The sequence below is a fragment of the Zalophus californianus genome, chromosome 3 (assembly GCF_009762305.2).
Source record: "Zalophus californianus isolate mZalCal1 chromosome 3, mZalCal1.pri.v2, whole genome shotgun sequence".
NCBI classification, from domain to species: domain Eukaryota; kingdom Metazoa; phylum Chordata; class Mammalia; order Carnivora; family Otariidae; genus Zalophus; species Zalophus californianus.
The window spans coordinates 151,302,016-151,322,010 of record NC_045597.1 but is presented as its reverse complement, the minus strand read 5'-3'; the positions used below and the strand labels follow the sequence as shown (position 1 = coordinate 151,322,010).

Sequence of the window (19,995 nt, the reverse complement as noted above, 5' to 3'; positions counted from 1 at the left end):
AAGCGTCTGCCTTTAGCTTGGGTCATGATCTCAGGGTCCTGAGATTGAATCCTGCATCGGACTCCCTGCTCAGTGAGGAGTCTGCTTCTCCCTCTCTGCCCCTTCTCCTGCTTGTGCGTGTGTGCGCGCGCGCGCACACACACACACACACACACACACACATTCTCTCCCCTCCCCCCCAAATAAAATCTTAAAAAAAAAAAGATGCACAAAGAGCTGTCAATGAGGGACACCTGGGTGGCTCAGTCTGTTAAGCACCTGACTCTTGATTTCTGCTTAGGTTATGATCTCAGGGTCATAAGATCCAGCCCCGTGTCCTGTTCAGTGTGGAGCCTGCTTGAGATTCTCCCTCCCTCTGCCTCTCCCCCGACTTGTGCACACGCTCTCTAAATAAATAAAATCTTAAAAAAAAAAAAAAGCCATCAGTGAGAACATTCCTTAACCATCCAGCCATCTTTAATGAGTCTCTATTGTGTTCAGGACCAATGTTTGTAAGTGATTTCAAAATTATTGAACAAAACAGAGATAGAGTAAGAACAAGATGGCAACTTACTCAGGCTCTAAGTAGTGTAGATTTCCAGAGAAGGTCCTTAATTTACCTTTGCCTTAATAGGTGATGTGGCTTTTTGTTCATGCCACTGGCAGCTAAATAAAATACGAGAATGCCTTTCCTCCCACCACACCCTCTCCTTTACCCCCCAAATCCCGACACACACACACACACACACACACACACACACACACACACACACACACACACACACACACACACAGGCATACATAAACAAAAGAAAGCTCTTTTTACTTCTTTCCCTCAATGTTACTTAGGAGCCTCAAAGCACTAAGTATACGGAGTGAGTCAGGCCATAGCTCTGGCAATTCCCTTAGGAATAGATCTGGCAGCTACTGGGTCTTCTATTGGATCCTTCAAACAGAAGATTTAAATTACTGCAGCCCATCATTCTGTGTCGTTCACTTTAGAGGGGTGCTCCATCCTGAATGCAATGTCATCAGATTGAGCCTGGTGAGTAAGCTCCTTGGGAATATGCCAGGGAAGGTGTCAAAAAAAGCCATAACTTGAATATGAGTTAGGCCCTAACATAAAGCTCTAGCCAAAAACTAAGTAACTTCTAAAATATGCTCTGGAAATGAATAGGCCTCTAAGTCCCTGAAAGTCTATCATAAATACTAGATTAACAGAAATGGTTATTACTGCTCTCCTTTATATCATATTCTGAGCCTCTAAGCAGATTTTTAAGATGTTTTACATCTCAAGTTACAATTTTAAAATGAGCCCTAGCCTTGAATTAATGCAAATCTCTATATAATTAAAAAAATAGTCTTTAAAAAGAAGTCTTATGCATATATATATACTATCTTTCAAATTTCAATGTAGATGCAATTAATGCTAATTCATTAAAAAATATAAGAATTCATTAAAAATAATGGAGTTCCTAATAACATTTGTCATTATTTGTTCTCTAATAATGGGTACTAAGAGTATATTTTCTTTCTTGCAAGGGGTCCAGGAAAATTGGACTTTGAACAGAGGTCTTTGTCCTGGTAATAGTGAGAATCACTGACTTAAACTTTAAATTCATAACAGGATCAAATGATACCAGTTAAATTGGCTAACAGAAATAAACTCTACTACTCATGTGAAGAAGTAAAAGCTGGAAAATACAGTAAATATGATTTTAGCCAGTTTGAAGGTTGCCTAAAGAACACTACTGTATGGTCTTTGGAAACTGACCAGCTGGTTTCATCCTCAGGCACACAGAGCGTACGCAGCGTGCAGCTCCTTACCTGCGGGGTGGTCTCAGGACTCCTCTTGAGGTCACATTTAGGGGCAAGTTTTCTCAATGGAGAGGCAGGGAAAACAATACTGTTAAGTGAGGATGATGTTTGAGATTCTGATAAACCTGAGTAGAGCTGTGTGGTAGGACTTCATCTGTGAACTGAGATCTACCCCAGAATTCATCATAAAAATTGAGCTTCTATATGTAAAACATCTAGAGTTGCCTTGGAACATGCAAGATGTTAAGTGTTATTTCCTTTCCTTCTTTCTCTTAGATTGTCGCCTAAAACTAATAGTATTGGATTATTTTCAGTGTTTTGGTTACTATACTTTAAGATTATAATTAAGGAAAGAGAATATAATCTAAGAATGCTGATAGTGATTTTGAATCACTACAATCACTGATAGATGTAAGGCAGGTATCAATGCTTCATCTCATTTACCAAGTCCTGCAGGTGGAGAAAAGAAACAGGCATTTCTCCTGGCCCTCTGAGCTTTACTCTGGGTGCATGTCTGGCTTCACCTAACCAACCCTACTTATGACTAGGAATATTGAACTTCACTTTGCAGTAATTCTTCCAGTACTGTAAGTATGAATCCTTGCAGGAAAATGGAGAGTAGCTTCTGACCAATTAGTTGAGATAAAACTAGTTGAAGAAAAGAATGTGATCTAGATCACCACTAAGAATGTAAAACATTTAAACTTTATATTCTATACACATTTCTTAGTCATGTCATGCCCTCGCTAAATGACAAAGCTGCACTCGTGTTGCATGAATTAAGCTCTGTAAAATTCTTAAGCCAGTTCCTTAAGCCACTGTTGGTAAATGGAGGTTGGGGGGGGGGGTATGGAGAACCAGGTAACAATGTCAAAATATGGTCTTTGGTTTGTTACAGCTGGACTCTTCTTTAGATCCTGTAGCTGAAAGTAGGAATCTGAGCTTGAATCAGAACATGAAACCAAAAATGAATGTTCAGTCCCAAACTCACTGCAATCTGAAAATCATGATCCAGTCATCCTTATATGCTAAACCAATTATTCCATAGACGCCTACCTCACATTTGTAAAATGCTTTCTTTTTTAAAAGGGCTTTCTTATCATCTCCCCTCTTCTCCCTAGTATTACTACACACAGATTTCTTTTTAAAAACTTAGCCTTTCCTGAGTGTCCATCTTAAGTACACTTTCTGTATAAAGACCATCTTACTACCTAATATTACTCTGTCAAGCTCTTGGGTTTCCATGATATATTTATCTTCATCACTGTACTTTCCCATTCTGCCTTATTTACAAGTCTGTGCCCATACCAGATGGACTCTTTCAGGCAGGAACACGGCCATAGCACTTAAATGCTTTCTAAAAGGAGACAGGTAATAAGTCATTGTTATTCATCTTTGCATCTCACTTCTATATGCATAGCATAACGAAGGGCCTCAGTAAATGTTAATTGATTTAATTTAACTCTAGATGTTTGAAAGAAATTCCTATAGAGGCCTACCTCAGAAGTACTGTGGGTTCAGTTCCAGACCACTGTTAAAGCAAATATCACAGTAAAGCAAGTGCAAAGAATGTTTTGGTTTCCCAGGACATGTAAGTTATGTTTACAGTATACTATAGTCTACTAAGTGTGCGATTGCTTTATGTCTAAAAAAAATCAATGTACATAACTTAAATAAAAACTACTTTGTTAAAAACTGCTAACCACCATCTGAGCTTTCAGCAGGTTGTAATCACTGAGCACAGATCGCCATAACCAATAATAATGAAAAGCTTTTAATACTGTGAGAATTACCAAAATGTGACACAGAGACATGAAGTGAACAAATGCTGTTGGAAAGATGGTGCAGATAGACTAGCTCAACACAGGGTTGCCACAAACCTTCAATTTGTAAAAAATGCAATATCTACAAAATGCAATAAAGCAAAGCACAATAGAACAAGGTATACCTGTACTCCTATAAAAAGAGCAAGAAGAGTACATGTAACTGTAAGTTACAAATGATAACCAAGTATCTGGAGCTTTTCAGAGTAAATCATCCATCTATTTTTTTTAAATTATTTTATTTTAGAGCATAGGGGAGGGGCAAAAGAAGGGAGGGGGAGGGAGGAAGAGAGAGGCAGCCTCCCTGCTGAGCAGAGAACCTCATGCAGGGCCCTATCATCCCTGAGCCAAAATCAAGATCTGGACGCTCAACTGACCGAACCACCAGGCATCCCTATTTATCTCTGTTTCTATTGAGCAGGTCACATTTCCAGTTTTCCCTTTACTCTTTCCCTGGTATCTTACTGTTATTTTATGCAACAGAAAGGAATTATTTTTCCACCTTTTACAAAGTACACTGATGTAGAACTCTATGTAAGCAAGTTAAATATCTTGCCTGGGGAAGCATGTGGCCTTGATGACGATGCAGGAGAGACAAATTGCACTGCCTGTTCTGGAACTCAAATCTTTTGAATATGACTTCAGGGATCTCACTGCTATATCACACTGCCTTTCAGATTTCATGGTCTGTGCTAAATCAGATAAACTGTATTTATGGAACAATTTATTTTACAAACCCATTCTTCAAAAGAATTGTCTTAAGGGGGATAGGGTACAATGAACACTTTCAAACACAGATAGTGTAAACCAGTTCAATAGAAGCATAACAATTCATGATAGAAGCTCTAACCCAAATATCCCACTTTCAGAAATCTAAAAGAAATGATCAAAGTTGCCAACCAAAATTTATATATAAAATTTTTCATGGTAGTCTTTTATAATTAGAATTGAAAATAATCTACATTACAATGATATGAGATTTGTTATCATAGGTCTATGTCCTAGAGTATTAGGTAACTATTAAATAACTGTGGTAGATAGCCTCTAAAATGGCCCCCAGTAATCTCTGCCTCCTGGAATTCCATCCTTTGTTTAATTCCCTATCTTTTTAGGACTAATGATTCATTTCTAACAAATGGAGTATAGCAAAGGTGATGTGAGGAGGGCATATCTCCTCACACATTTGTGAGGAGATATGGTCATTTCCAAGATTAAATTTCAAAGAGACCATGGCTTCTGTCTTGCACTCCTTCTCTTATTCTGATAGAAGTCAACTTCTGTGTTGTGAGAAGCCCTATGGAGAGGCCCGTGAGGCAAGAAATGAGGGAAATCTCTGTACAGCAGTGTGTGTAGAACTGGACTGTTCGCCAATTAAGCCTTCAGATAAGATCACAGACCCAACTGACAACTGTAAGAGGCTCTGAGGGAGAGGCATTCAGTTAAGTTGCACCCAAATTCCAGATCCACAGAGACTGTGAAATTAATGTTTGTTATTTTAAGCCACCTAGTTTTAGCGTAGTCCATAATAGATGATAACTTCTGGGGCACCCGGGTGGCTCAGTCAGTTAAGTGTCTGACTCTTGATTTCAGCTCAGGTCATGATCTCAAGGTTGTGAGACTGAGCCCCACATCGGGCTCTGCACTGGGTATGGAGCGTGCTTAATATTCTCTCTCTCATTCTCCCTCTGCCCTACCCTGCCTCAGATAAATAAATACTTTTAAAAAAAGAATACTTAGTAACATGAGGATACACTCATATGTTAAGCTTTTAAATTACTAGTCAAATGGCTTATTTATGGCAAAACAAAAAACAAACTTCTAATAACAAAATATTGTTTAAAAACATGTATTTTGTACTCATATTTGTTATTTGAACTAGTAATTTCCTACATTTCCATTCACTGAAAATATTTTCAAAACTGTTATAAAGTCTATCTTATAATCTCATAAAATTTGTAAGTATAATTAGCTAAAAAGACACCAAACGTAGAAATTATAATCTGCCTCCTAAAATATGGTAGAAAACTTTACAAAGATTAGAAGACTTATCCAAGTCTTCAGAATTGACAATTTTTTAAAAAATTTTATTTATTTATTGGACAGATAGAGACATAGAGAGAAAGGAAACACAAGCAGGGGGAGTGGGAGAGGGACAATCAGGCTTCCTACAGAGCAGGGAGCCCTATGTGGGGCTCGATCCCAGGACCCTGCGACCATGACCTGAGCTGAAGGCAGACGCTTAATGACTGAGCCACCCAGGTGCCCCAGAATTGATAATTTTTAAAAGCAGAAAAACATACATGTATGATTCTAATTTTTAAAATTTACATGCTTTTAAAAGAATAGAGTTAAATATAGGAAAACATCAACAGAGTTGATCTTTGGGTGATGGGATTATACATAATTTAAATTTCCTCTTTATGCTTTTCGCTTTCCCAATTTTTTTCAAATACACATATTTTTATCAGAAATGTCTTTTTAAAAAATCAAACTTATAATTTGATGTAATACATTTTAGCTGCTTCAAACCCAGATTTAACACTAATATGAGATTCACCACTTTGTGAAGAAAGAACAGCACTGGACCCACCAATCCAAGTGGTAGTACTTAATTAGCAAGTAAAAATAGTCAATAGGACTATAATACATCTAAATTAAAAAAAAAAAAAGCCACCAAGCTAAGTCAAAATGAGAGGGTTAAACTAATGCAAAATTGGTCAGAACAAGCACACGTTTGTGAGGAGATATGGTAGATGCCTTCCATGGCACTAGTTCCAAAAGATCAAGGTTTACAAATTAGAATATTAAAAAGCTGAGCAACCCCTGTATCTCCCATAAATTCAGTATTTATTGATAATCTGTGGTTTACCTAAATATTCCTGAATCTTACATTCTACCCTACCTATATGAACTTCGGGGGCAGCACTGTTCTATGTGCAGTGTAAAGTGTGCCTTTTATTAATCCTAACACTATATGTACAGGAGGAAGGGAAAAGTTGCTTGAGATTTTAGGGTTTGGTAAAATTATTTTTTGTGAAACCATTCCTCATTTCTTCAGTGCAGACTGGTAGTTCATACAAGATTCTTACCAAGTTTCTTAAAAAAAAAAAAAAAGACACCTTGAGGCTTTCAAGGGAGATGACAGTAGGAGGATCCTAAGCTCACCTCACACCATGGATACACCTAAATAACACCCACATCAGAAGTAACCCCCCCCAAAATGACCCAAAGACTGGCAAAACAGACTCTTCATAGCTACACATAGAGAAGAGGCCACATCAAAAATGGTTGAAAGGGTGGAGATATGGTCAGGAACCAAACTGACCCACAAGACTGTCCACAAGAGAGAGGGACACCACTCCAGGCATGGAGAGGGAAGAGGAGAAGACCCCGTCCCAGGCATGTGAGGCATGGGGGCCCACACTGGGGAGACAAATCCCCACAATATTTCGCTTTAAAAACCAGAGGGGCATAACTTCACAAGTTCTTAACAATCAGTGAGGCTTAATACCTGGAACTTTAAAAATCAGCTGGCTTGGCTCTGGGAGACCCAGAAGGATATAGGACACTGAGTCCTTACCCTTAAAGAGACAGCACCACAAACAGCCTTGACAGCACAGAAGCAGCAGTTTGAAAAATGCCTCAGATACATAGGAAGGAGATTTATTTACTAATCTCAGAACATGTGCTGGAGGGGCAGGGATCTTTAGGAGACTTCTCTAGGAACAGAAGAGCTAGCAGGCACCATTTTCCTCCCCTGTCCCCCAGATATACAGCCACCTGTGGGAACCAACATGAACATTCTCTAACCTAGCTTCCTAATAGCATGCCCCAATCCTGCATTCTTCTGTAGTCCCACCCTCTTCAGCCCATTCTCCACAGGAGTTCTGCAGAGGGGCTCAGGTCTCCTCCCACAGCAGACCAGTGTAAACCTTGCTAACACCACCCACCCCACTCCTGCATACTCCTATGGACCTGCCCCACGCAACCTGCCCTAGGCAGGAGTCCATCTAAAGCAGAGCCCAAGCATGGCATTGTGCAAGCAGCCCCAACAGGGGCCAGTGCCACTCTAAAGTGACTTGTGCCCTGGGGAGAAGAGAAGATAACCACACACACCAGTCCAACTGGGGCACCAGCAGTGGGCTGGGGGCAGATGGCTGGTCTGACTGTAGGCCCCACCGACCAACAAAAACCGTGCAGTTTGGTGCTACTGCAGCCCTGGCAAATGCCTGATCGGACCCAACTCAAGTTCAGGGTGGCCCCAGACTGACCCACTAATAACAGAGGGACCAAGCCCTGCCCACAAAAGGCAAAGAGAGCCATTGTGAATGACTGCACTGAAGGCAAACGTGGCTCAGCCACAATAGTAGAGTGCATGCAACACACATAGGAGACACTTCTGAAGTGTCAGGTTCGGGTGAAGAGGGGACACTGCACTGCAGGGCACTACAGGACCTCTTCTTCATAAGGCCAGTACTTTTATGATCAGGAGGCATAGCTGACCTTTCTAACACACAAAAACAGACATAGAGAATTAGAAAAAAAATGAGGAGACAGAGGAATATGTCTCAGATGAAAGAAGACAACAATCACACCAAGACAGCTAAATGAAATGGAAATAAATATATTTGATATTCTTTATCTATTAAAGTAATGGTCATGAAGATACTCACTGGACTTGAGAAAAGAGAGGAAGATTTCAGTGAGATCTACAACAGAAAGCATAAAAAAGAATGAATCAGAGATGAGGAACTCATTAACTCAACTTCACAATAAGTGAAATTAAAAATACACTAGTAGGAATAAATAGTAGACTGGGGGAAGCAGAGGAATCGATCAGTGACCTGGAGGACAGAATAATGGAAAGCAATCAAGTGGAACAGGAGAGAGAAGAAAAGTAAGAATAGATTAAAGGAACTTAGCAACACCATCAAGTGTAACAACATTTGCATCATAGGGATTCCAGAAGGAGAAGACAGAAAAGGGGGCAGAAAATTTATTTGAAGAAATAATAGCTGAAGACTTCCTGAATCTGGGGAAGGAGAAAGAAATCCAAATCCAGGAGGCACAGAGAGCCCCCAACAAAAATCAACCCACGGGGGTCCCCACCAAGACACATAGTAGTTAAAATGGCAAAAAGTAGTGATAAAGAGAGAATTTTAAAAGCAACAAGAGAAAAGAAAACAGTTGCATATAAGGGCAACTTCATAAGGCTATCTGTTGATTTTTCAGCAGACACTTTACAGGCCAGAAGGGGCATGATATATTCCAAGTGCTAAAAGGAAAAAAACCCTTCAGCCAAGAATATCCAACAAGGCTATCTATCATTCAGAACAGAAGGAGTTTCCCAGACAAACAAAAGTTAAAGGAATTCATGACCACTAAACTAGCCCTACAAGAAATGTTAAAGGGGACTCTGAGTGGAAAGGGAAGACCACAAGTAGGAATAAGAAAAGTAGGAATAAGAAAAGTAGGAAGCACAAAAGCAATAAAATTAAGTGTATCTATTAAAAAAATTAGTCAAGAGAATCACAAAATAAAAGGTTGTAAAGTATGACACCATATACCTAAAATGTGGTAGGTGGGGGAAGAACTAAAGAATGGGTTCAAACTTAAGCAACCATCAACTTAGTATAGGCTGCTATAAGCATAAGATGTTATATATAAACTGAATGGTAACCACAAATCAAGAACCAGTCATAAATATGCAAAACAAAGAGAAAGGAATCTAAGTGTATCACTAAAGAAAGCCAACTAATCATGATTGAAGAGAACAAAGGAACAGAAGAACTACAAACACAACCATAAAACAAGTAACAAAATGGTAGTAAGTACATACTTATCAATAATTACTTTGGAACAGTCTATTTACATCCAATCAAAAGACATAGGGTGATAGATGGATAAAAAACCAAGATCCATCCATATGCTGCCTACAGGAGACTCATTTCACATCTAAAGACACATGCAGATTGAAAGTGAAGGGCTGGAAAAGCATTTATCATGAAAATGGATGTGAAAAGAAAGCCCGATAGCAATACCTGTATAGGTCAAAACAGACTTTAAAACAAAGACTGTAATTAGAGACAAAGCAGGACACTATATAATCCTAACAAGAATAATCCAACATGAAGATGTAACATTTGTAAAATATCTATGCACCCAACACTGGAGCACCCAAATACATAAAGCAGCTATTACCAAACATAAAGTAATCAATTGTAACAGAATAATAGTAGGGACTTTCACACCCACTTACATCAATGGATAGATCATCCAAACAGAAAGTCAACAAGGAAACAGTGGCTTTGAATGACACATTGGACCAGATGAATCTAACAGAACATTCCATCCTAAAACAGAATACACATTCTTATCAAGTGCACATGGAACATTCTCCAAAATAAGTGATTAGGCCATAAAACACGTCTTAACAAATTCAAAAGGATCAAAGTCATACCATGCATCTTTTCTGACCACAATGCTGACATTAGAAATCAACCACAAGAACAAATACATGGAAGTTAAATAACATGCTACTAAACAATGAATAGGTCAACCAAGAAATCAAAGAGGAAATAAAAAATACATGAAGACAAACGAGAATGAAAATACAACAGTCCAAAATCTTTGAGATACAGCACAAACTGTTCTAAGAGGTAAGTTTATAGCAATACAGGCCTACCCCAAGAAGCAAGAGAAATCTCAAGTGAACAACCGGACTTTATACCTAAAGGAGCTAGGAAAAGAAGAACAAACAAAACTCAAAACCAGTAGAAGGAAGGAAATCGTAAAGATTAGAACAGAAATAAGTGAAATAGAAACTAAAAACCAAACCAAACCCCAATAGAACAGATCAATGAAACCAGGAGCTGTTTCTTTGAAAGGAACAACAAAATTATAAATCTTCAGCCAAACTCATGAGACAGAGAATGAGAAAGGACTCAAACAAAATCAGAAATGAAAGAGGAATTGCAGGGTGGTTCAATATTTACAAGTCAATCAACATCAGTAAGAGAAAGAGTAAAAACCATATGATTATTTCAATTGATGCAAAAAAAGCATTTGACGAAGGACAACATCCATTCATGATAAAAACTCTTAATAAAATAGATTTAGAGAGAACATACCTCAACATATTAAAGAACTTATATGAAAGCTCACAGCTAACATTATACTCAATGGTGAAAAACTGAGAACTTTCCCCCTAAGGTCAGGAACAAGACAAGGAAGTCCACTCTCACCACTTTTATTCAACATATTACTGGAAATCCTAGCCACAGCAATCAGACAACAGAAAAGAATAAAAGGCATCCAAATTGGTAAGGAAGAGGTAAACAACTATTTGCAGTTGACGTGATAGTGTACATAAAAAACCCTAAAAGAGGGCAACTTCGTGACTCAGTCCGTTAAGCACTGGCCTTCAGCTCAGGTCATGATCTCAGGGTCCTGGGATCAAGCCCCGCATTGGGATCTCTGATCAGCGGGGAGTTTGCTTCTTCTTCACCCTCTGCTCCTCCCTGCTGCTCGTGCACTCTCTCTCTCTCACAAATAAATAAAATTAAGAAAAACGCCTAAAGACTCCACCAAAAAACTATTAGAACTGATAAATGAATTCAGTGGGGTTTCAGGACACAAAATCGACATACAGAAATCCACTGCATTTCTATACACTAATAATGAAGCAGTAGCAGGAAGAGAAATGAAGAAAACAAGCCCATTTACCATTCCATCAAAAATAATAAAATACCTAGAAATAAACTTAACCAAAGAGGTGAAAGACCTGTACTCTGAAAACTATAAAACCCTAATGAAAGAAATTGAAGATGATACAAATGGAAAGACATTCCATGCTCATGGATTGGAAGAACAAATAATGTTAAAACATCTATACTACCCACAGCAATCTACAGATTTAATGTAATTCCCATCAAAATACCAACAGCATTTTTCACAGAACAATCCTAAAATTTGTAGGGAATCACAAAAGGCTCCAAGTAAGAACAGCAATCTTGAAAATGAAAAACGAAACTGGAGTTATCACAAGCCCAGATTTCAAGTTATACTACGAAGCTGTAGTAATCAAAACAGTATGGTACTGGCACAAAAACAGACACATAGATCATAGGACAATAGAAAACCCAGAAATAAAATAAAAATAAAATGGTCAATTCATCTTTGATAAAGGAAGCAAAAATATTCAAAGACAAAAAGACAGTCTCCTCAACAATGGGTACTGGGAACACTGGACAAGTATATGCAAAAGGATGAAATTGGACCACTTTCTTACACCACACACAAAAACTCAAAATGGATTAAGGATCTAAATGTGAGACCTGAAACCATAAAAATCCTAGAAAAGAGCACAGGCAGTAGTTTGTAATTTGTCTGACACTGGCTGAATCACTGGTCATCACTAATCATCAGAGAAATGCAAATCAAAACTACAATGAGATACCACCTCACCCCCATCAGAATGGCTAAAATTAAAAACACAAGAAAGAACAAAGTGTTGGCGAGGATGTGGAGTAAATGGAAACCCTGTGCACCGTTGGTGGGAATGCAAACTGATGTAGCCACCATAGAGGTTCTTCAGTATGGAGGTTCCTCAAAAAATTAAAAATAGAACTACTATATGATCCAGTAATTTCACCACTGGATATTTACCCAAAGAATACGAAAACACTAATTTGTAAAGATATATGCATTCCTATGTTTATTGCAGCATTTATAATTAGCTAAATTGTGGAATCAACCTAAGTGTCCATCAATAGATGATGGATAAAGGAGATGTGGTGTATATATGTCCAATGGAGTACTACCCCACCATAAAGAGGAATGGAATCTCACCATTTGCAACAACATAGATGGATGTAGACAGTATAATGCTGAAATAAAGCATTTAGGGAAAGACAACTAACATATGATTTCACACATACATGGTATTTAAGAAACAAAACAAAGAAAAAAGGACAAAAACCCCAGACTTTTAATTATAGAGAATTAATGGTTATCAGAGGTGAGGTAGGAGGGATGGATAAAATAGGTAAGGGAGGTGTTCAGAGTACATGTACCATGATGAACACTGAGTAATGTATAAAATTGGTTAGGGAAACCAGAAAGCATTATAGAAATGCAGGAGCTATTCTGCTACTATTAATATAAGATCATTACTGAATTGGTAATGAGGTAAGAGGAAGGAAGAAAAAAGTGAAAAGGAAGGAGAAGCTGGCATTTGAGCTGATGGTTTTGAAAACTCATGCTCCCATGCTCTGAACAGCTTTCCCAATTCCATTCACAAACGTCTAACCCACAAGAAACACATGAGATTGCCCAATCCTAAAACCTTCCTCAAATGTGGAAGCCAAATACTCCAAAAACAATCCTAAAAATGTCAATCCTTGTGTAATTCTATTACAATATGAATGCATCTTTCCACTGGGATGGATGGTATATTTTTCTGTCCCTCTCACCCGCCTATGAATTCATGGAAGGTAGAGACTCTGCCTTACTCAAGCCTGAACTTTAATAAGTAGTTTCTAATCAAAGTTGATCCAAAATACCTAAATCTTAGTTATTTTAATGGATCAAATTATCTTAAGTGACATTTTTCTGAGTCATTAAATTTTATTTACCTCAAAGGCCATTAAGGAATTTGAAGGTCAGAGTTTGCCATCACAAAATATGCCACAATGGTATAAGGGTTGTTTTGCACCAAAGGCAATTAGCTCTCTCTACCCTGTTTTTGTCAAAAAGGAAGAAAAAAAAAAAAGTCCCCTTTGTAAAGCTGTCTCTACCTCCTTTACAAGGAGAACTTCTCCAGAGACAATTCTTATCACCTGAGACCTTTTATCTGCTTAACAAACCTTATGAAACAATCCTTATTTATCATACATTTCCTAGTCACTTTCCATAATTTACCTCCAACCCAGGAGCCCCAAAACCCCTTTCATTTGTCTAGCCTCTTTTCCACAATTTATCACCCTTAAGATGATATATAAATCTCTAATTCTGTTTCCCTGAAGCACATTTCTTTGTGACCCCCATGGGTACATGGGTAATCATTTTTTTTCCTCCTGTTAATCTATCATCAGTTTGATTTGCAGACCCAGCTAATGAACCCAAAAGGGTAGAGGAAGCGTTTTTCTCCTTCTCTACAGATTCAAGATTAGTCTTTATGTTACACAGTGAAACCAAATATTTTAGAATAGGAGGCATAAATAATAAATTAAGTGTGTTAAGTGCTATCACCGAATTAAATTCCAGACAGTAGTATATGTACTTCTGAATACTTAAAAAAACTCTTATTCTTATGTGGAGACATAGGAAAACAGTGTCCAATCCACTCAGACTCTAGGTCAAAAGATCATGAATTCAGAAAGTTTTGCTCTTTAAAGTTTCATCATTCTTTCATAATACATATACCACACTCCTAAGGAGTCATTATAGATTTCCTATTTTCCGTAGCTGATGGTACACTATTGCAGGGTGGGGTTGGGGATGATGTGGGGGCAGAGGTACATCTAATTTAAACATTTTAAGAGCCCTCTTTTTACCTATTGGATTTAATTTCTCACTAATCCCAGGAAATTTTCCCTCCTATGAAGTTATTCTCCTTACTGTACACACCCATGCTCATTTTCTCCCTCTAGCTTCCCTTATGTTGCAACACACCACCTCTCCCTTATCTCCACCCAACACTCCTTCCCTCTTCCCTGCTTAAATTAAATCTGTACTATCTTCATGGCTAGGGAAGTCCCATCTCCCTTGTGCAGATTTCCTGGAACTCCTCCAACCCTTACTCAGAATTCTCTTTTTGAACTGATGTCCAGTTCAATGGTCTAATTTTTAAGTGCTGTCTCCCCAAATGAGATTAAATATTCTTCAAAGGCAGTAGTCATTTCTCCTTTTGTTATTTTGCACAGAACAGTTCTTACATGAGGTGCTTAATAAATGCTAATTAAAGCTTGGCTATTTATTAAATATCCATGTGCTTCAAAGTGTGTTAGATGTTGGGAATAAAACTGTGAACTCTACAGAGTTCTGTTTCTTTCAGGGCACTTAAAAGCAAAGTCCACAAACTCATGGTAGTGTTGGGCTAGTGTTTTGCTTGGCCAGTGCAATGTTTAAACTGTTCTGAATTAGAATAGTTCTAAGCAGGGCATTCACTCCCCAGTTCACAGGGCTCTGTCACTCCCTTGTATCTAGCACCTAGCCAGCTTCCTTAATTTACTTTACCTTAAGCCCTTTGTGAAACATCTGAAAGGGAGAACACAGGACCCCAAATTAGGCCACTTTGCTTGTAGATTATTTTGAGCTGTAGGCAATCAAGACCCAGCAGATTCAAAGAAACACTTTGACCTCTCCTTTAAACTACTCAAAAGAACTGAGATAGGGAGCCTGGTTTAAGAAAGAGAGCTGTTACCAGAGATAACTTTTATCTGAGTGACCTATCCATAGGGCAGATAAACATCTAATTGCCAAATATCTGCTCTTCTTATCATCCTGTCAATTACCCTCCTTTCCTTTAACCTCAGGCCCCTACCCCATTCCTTAGCTCAGGATGGCACATAAGCTTCAATTGCCCAACTTATTATTGGGTTTCATACTCTTACGGGGCTCCTGTACAGATGTTTAAATTTGTTTTTCTCCTGTTAATCTGTCTTCTATCAATTTATCAGCCAAAGAACCTAGAAGGTTAGAGGAAAAAATGTTCCTAACACATCCTTAATTTCACAACTCTTAATTTATAAGCAATAAATTAAGTCTTAAAGTACAGGCTCATCCTGTATCAGACACTGACTTCTAGGTAACTATACTAAGTACTTTATATTATCTCATTTAATCCTCACAATAATTCTATAGGTAGCTAGAGTATATTATCATTCCCATTTTACAGACAAGGAAGCTGAAGCTCAGGGCTCTGAAAGGCTATCAGTAAGGGGGACAAAAGTCTTAACTCTGTACCACTTTAGACTTTTCATTTCTTAACTATTTTTTGGTCATAGACTTTTCAAATGGATGAAAGTTTTAGATCCTCTCTGAAAAATTTTCCATATAATTTCCCATGTTTGAGGACTACTGGCAAAAACAAGACTAGAGTTATTTATGACTCTCCAAACTTTCAACATTATAATTTCAACATGATTGGTTATATTTCTCCACCGCTGAACTGCTGCATGCTGTTCATAAGTACACTCACTCTGGGAGACAGGATCCAGTTAAAAAAAAAAAAATTCCTAAATCCAAGCGCAGATGGTATATTAATTAGAAAAAAAAAAAAGCAACAGAACTTCTCAGCAACTATTTTGCTTTCTTAAAAGTAAATGATTTTATGCAGGAAAGGACAGAAGAAACCTCATTAAGAGAGAACCAAGGTACAAGCAGAAGAGGTCACTTTATAAAGAATTCAGGTCTTCAAATTCTAGTCAATTATATTCCAGGGAGAGCCTGCAGATGTAAGCACAGAAAAGTTTTGGAAAACATTAAGAAGGAGGGACATCTCATGAAGCTAGAGATTCAAACACTTTCTTTTTCCCCAGTTTTTCAAAATCCAAAACAGAAGGAAATTAGAATTCCTAAGTATTACAGACCAGTTAGTTTAATACTAATTTCTGGCAAAATTCAAGATTTAATCAGTAAACAGGCAATATTTAGAGGGAAAAGACTGGGGATTTCTAGAAACTAGAACTTCACTAAGAATTAGTCATTTTTAAACTAACATCATTTACTTTTGTGATCAGTTAGGAATACTCAAGATGTTTATTTTTAGCAAAACATTTGATTAAAATTTTCCTCATGATATCTTATGAAGAAGACTGACCTGTAGGCTAGAATAGTTTAATAAGGACAGTGCTAATGGAGTTCAGCTGACCACTGACTGGTCTCAGCAGTATCTCCCAAAGGCCAACTACGTTCCCAACCAGGACCACACCTGGTACTTTCAGTACATTACTTTGAATTCGAACAAGCACCCTGAAATGTAGATGTTACTAACCTGATTTTATTGATACGGAAAATCAGTTTCTCAGGTCACAAAGCTAGTAAGGGTCACGGCCAAGCTCCAAAACCAGCCTCCAAAAGTTCAGGACCATTTCCACCGTGCCACATGGGCTTCTATGTGAGCCGCCATGGTGAAAGGAAGTGTTTCATAGATTATTAATGACTTGACTGTCTGGTGAACAAACTCACCAAATGTGCAGGTGACATAAAACAAGAAGGTACAATTAACATGATGAATGCCACAGTCAAGATTAAAACAGATCTAGCAAACTGGAAATTGGAGAGAGGCTTAAAGTAACACAAAAGAAAAAAAATGTTCAAGAAATTTTTAGGGATATAATTAAGTTAATAAAGCCCACCGTGATAGCAATGTGTGTGTGTGTGTGTGTGTGTGTGGTGGGGGAAGAGAGGCTGGTGGGGTGAGATTTTTAGTCAACTGTGGTGTACTTACTACATAAGGCAATTATGTGTTAGATGATTTAGTTTGAAGATAGGAACTCATTGCACTCTGCACTATTCAGATTAGATTGAATTATGGAATTCATTTTGGGGCTAAGGATTTTCAGCACAGAGAAGGGTCTTAAGGAAGGAAGGAAATATAAAAGCAATGATTATTTAGTGAAGATAACTAATACTGACTTCTAGGTAACTATACTAAGTACTTTATATTATCTCATTTAATCCTCACAATAATTCTATAGGTAGCTAGAGTACATTATCATTCCCATTTTACAGACAAGGAAGCTGAAGCTCAGGGCTCTGAAAGGCTATCAGTAAGGGGGACAAAAGTCTTAACTCTGTACCACTTTAGACTTTTCATTTCTTAACTATTTTTTGGTCATAGACATGGATGAAAGTTTTAGATCCTCTCTGCTGAAAAATTTTCCATACAATTTCCCACATTGGAGGACTACTAGCAAAAGCAAGACTACGGAGAAACAGGTCCAAGGAAACAGTGGTCATTTCAGTGTAAGCAAAGCCTTATTAATCATAACAAAGAAGGGATACCTCAGAAGCGCTGGGCTCCCTGGCACTGAAGTGTTTGATGAAAATGTAGCCTGGCAGAAATGCTATAGAGGAGATATTAAAATGGGTTAGAGGTTGGTCTATGATTTTACAGTACCCTTTTGCTATAAGATTGTGGGCCTAATAGGTAATTTTGGCAATTTTTGTGTGATGGCAAAACAAGAAAGTTAAAAACTGCAGATACTGTTTTTCCAGACCATTCTGCTGAACATGTCAAACAGAATACTTAAATTGATGTTATTTCCCATCTATATATGATAGTTATATCAGGTACTCGAAAACCTAATCCAAAGGAAAAAAAAAAGGTATATTCAACTGTTGATCATGACGTGATTTATACTTTGTCATAATAAAGGTAGATTTTTTTCCTCTGAATTCTTAATTACAATTTTGTCTAAGGTAAATACCATATATACCAGATCCTAAAAAGATGGAGTCTTTGATGGGAACATTTACTCACTTACAATTTTATGTGAATTTATTTCCATTAAGGATAGGGAGAGAGCAGACAGGAAACAGAAGAGAAACAACTCCTATTGTTCTGCTTTGCTTCTCAGATCCCTTAGCTAATGGCTGAAGGATCTTACAGATCTCCGATTTTTTTTCCCAATTACAGTATAATTCACCCCAAGATTCAGCCTCCCACAGCTCTAAAGAGCACAAGCGCGAATACTTTGCTCACCATAGGTCATTCGGAGCAGTAGCCTGACAGCTTGGCATACAAATTAAATGTTCATAGGCAAATCTTTTACCTGAAAATCTTCAGTCTCTCTTCAGGTAGGAAGGAGGAAGAATGAAACGGCGGCTCCTAATGCAGTACCTTTAACTTGAGGCTCAGAACCAGGTGGAAGGGGCGGGGGCTAACTCTCCTCAATGAGGAGACAGACGTGAGGCTCTATCGGAGGCAGCTGGCCCCGAGAGGTCTGCGTGAATTCAAGCCGCCTGTGACTCCCAGGTTTCTGCCATTGAAAAACCCAAAGGGCAAAGCTGACGAGCCGAGACCGACGGACACACGCGCCAGCCGCCCACCTCTCAGGTGTTCACTTACACAACACATCGCCGGGGCAGCTACGCGCCCCTCGCCCGTCGGGACGGCCGCGGGGCCGGGAAGGCATCCGGCGCTGGGCGGGCTGCGTGCCCTGGGCGTTCCCCGAAGCTCCGGGGGGCGCCGGCCGGCGTCAGGGCGGCCGGGTGCGGAGCGAAGCGCAGTCCAGCTGCAGGGGCAGCGGCGCAGCCTTCTCGCCAGCGCGCGGCTCACTCGAGTGGCAGCATTTGGAGGACGGGATGTCCTTTGGCCCAGCTCCCGGCTCTGGGCCCCTCCTCCCGCCGCCGCCGCGCCCGCCGCGCGCTCCTTGCGGGTTCGCGCCCCGCACCAGGCCGTCCGGGCCCCGCAGGTGGCAGCCGAAGGGCGCTCAGCTCTGGGGCGCGCCCTCTGTGGGTCGCGCGCCAATCCTGGGCGGCGAAGCCAGCCACGGTCACGTCGGCTGGCTCCCGGTACGAGGCACGGGCGGGGCATCCACTCCCTCACTCCCACCATCCAGAGTGCTGCTTCCTCCCCGGCAGGAAATTAGACCCCCAAAGTTCCAGGAAGACAAGAGCGAGCAACTCACTTGACCGCCTGGCCCCTTGCCCCTCCTCTGAGCCACCTGAGCTGCTGACTATTCTGGGCTCTGCCCAGGTAAGAAGAGGGACTGGTCTCTGAGGTCCCTCCACGGCGGGCGAAGCTTGCTCGGGGAGAAGAGGTGCTCGCGGCCGCCACGGTGAACTCGCGGCAGCCTCACTGCCCACTTCCTAGTTAGGGATCTGCAGGTCAGGTCCTGGTGTAGCAGCCAAACCCGCTTTGGCCTCAAACCCCACACTTCGCTGGGCTAGGTCAGGGACTCTGTCCTTCCCAACGAGCTTGCACCGTGAGGATGCAGAGAAAAAGTGCTTCAAGCACTAAATCATTTAAAAGTACACATCTATTTTGTACTTCTCTATCCAGGAATACTCAAGAACGTGTTTCAAGTTTGTTTCTCAAAACAAAACACCTGTAACCAAACACCATTTTCTTACTCTTTAAACCATGAAAGTCACCATCTCAAAACATGGCCGTTATTCAGTTGTGTTTTCCTCCACGTTCCATGTGGTGCCTGCATCTGCCCGGTATGATTCCAAGCTGCAGTAAATGCCCGAGAGAACTACAAAAGAACCATTATTTTAGTTGTGTTCTACAATGGATTGGTCATGCAAAATTCATGCTTGAAGAGATCTTAGGAATAGCTTCACCTGACTCTGCATTACAGATGAGGACACTGAGACTCACAGCTGCAAAACTGAAAAAGAGAGACGAACCGACTCCACAGTC

At 39.6% G+C, this 19,995-nt stretch overlaps 1 protein-coding gene across 10 annotated transcripts in view; it reads right to left on the bottom strand.

Annotated features, from left to right (window-relative positions):
- C3H2orf88 (chromosome 3 C2orf88 homolog) overlaps nucleotides 1-19,995 on the bottom strand; it is a 62,913-nt gene that overhangs the window by 15,585 nt on the left and 27,333 nt on the right. The window contains exons 1-3 of one of the 10 annotated variants that reach the window (XM_035726554.1): nucleotides 18,697-18,899; nucleotides 18,401-18,607; nucleotides 16,618-16,736 (exon numbers count right to left, since the gene is read on the bottom strand). The exons of 4 other annotated variants lie outside the window; for them this stretch is intronic. The gene's annotated coding sequence lies outside the window, so the exon portion shown is untranslated. Of the gene's footprint in view, nucleotides 1-8,293; nucleotides 8,330-16,617; nucleotides 16,737-17,630; nucleotides 17,653-18,400; nucleotides 18,608-18,696; nucleotides 18,900-19,703; nucleotides 19,829-19,995 lie in introns of those variants that run through there. 5 more of the 10 variants (XM_027588948.2, XM_027588949.2, XM_027588954.2 and 2 more) reach the window with 5 other exon arrangements.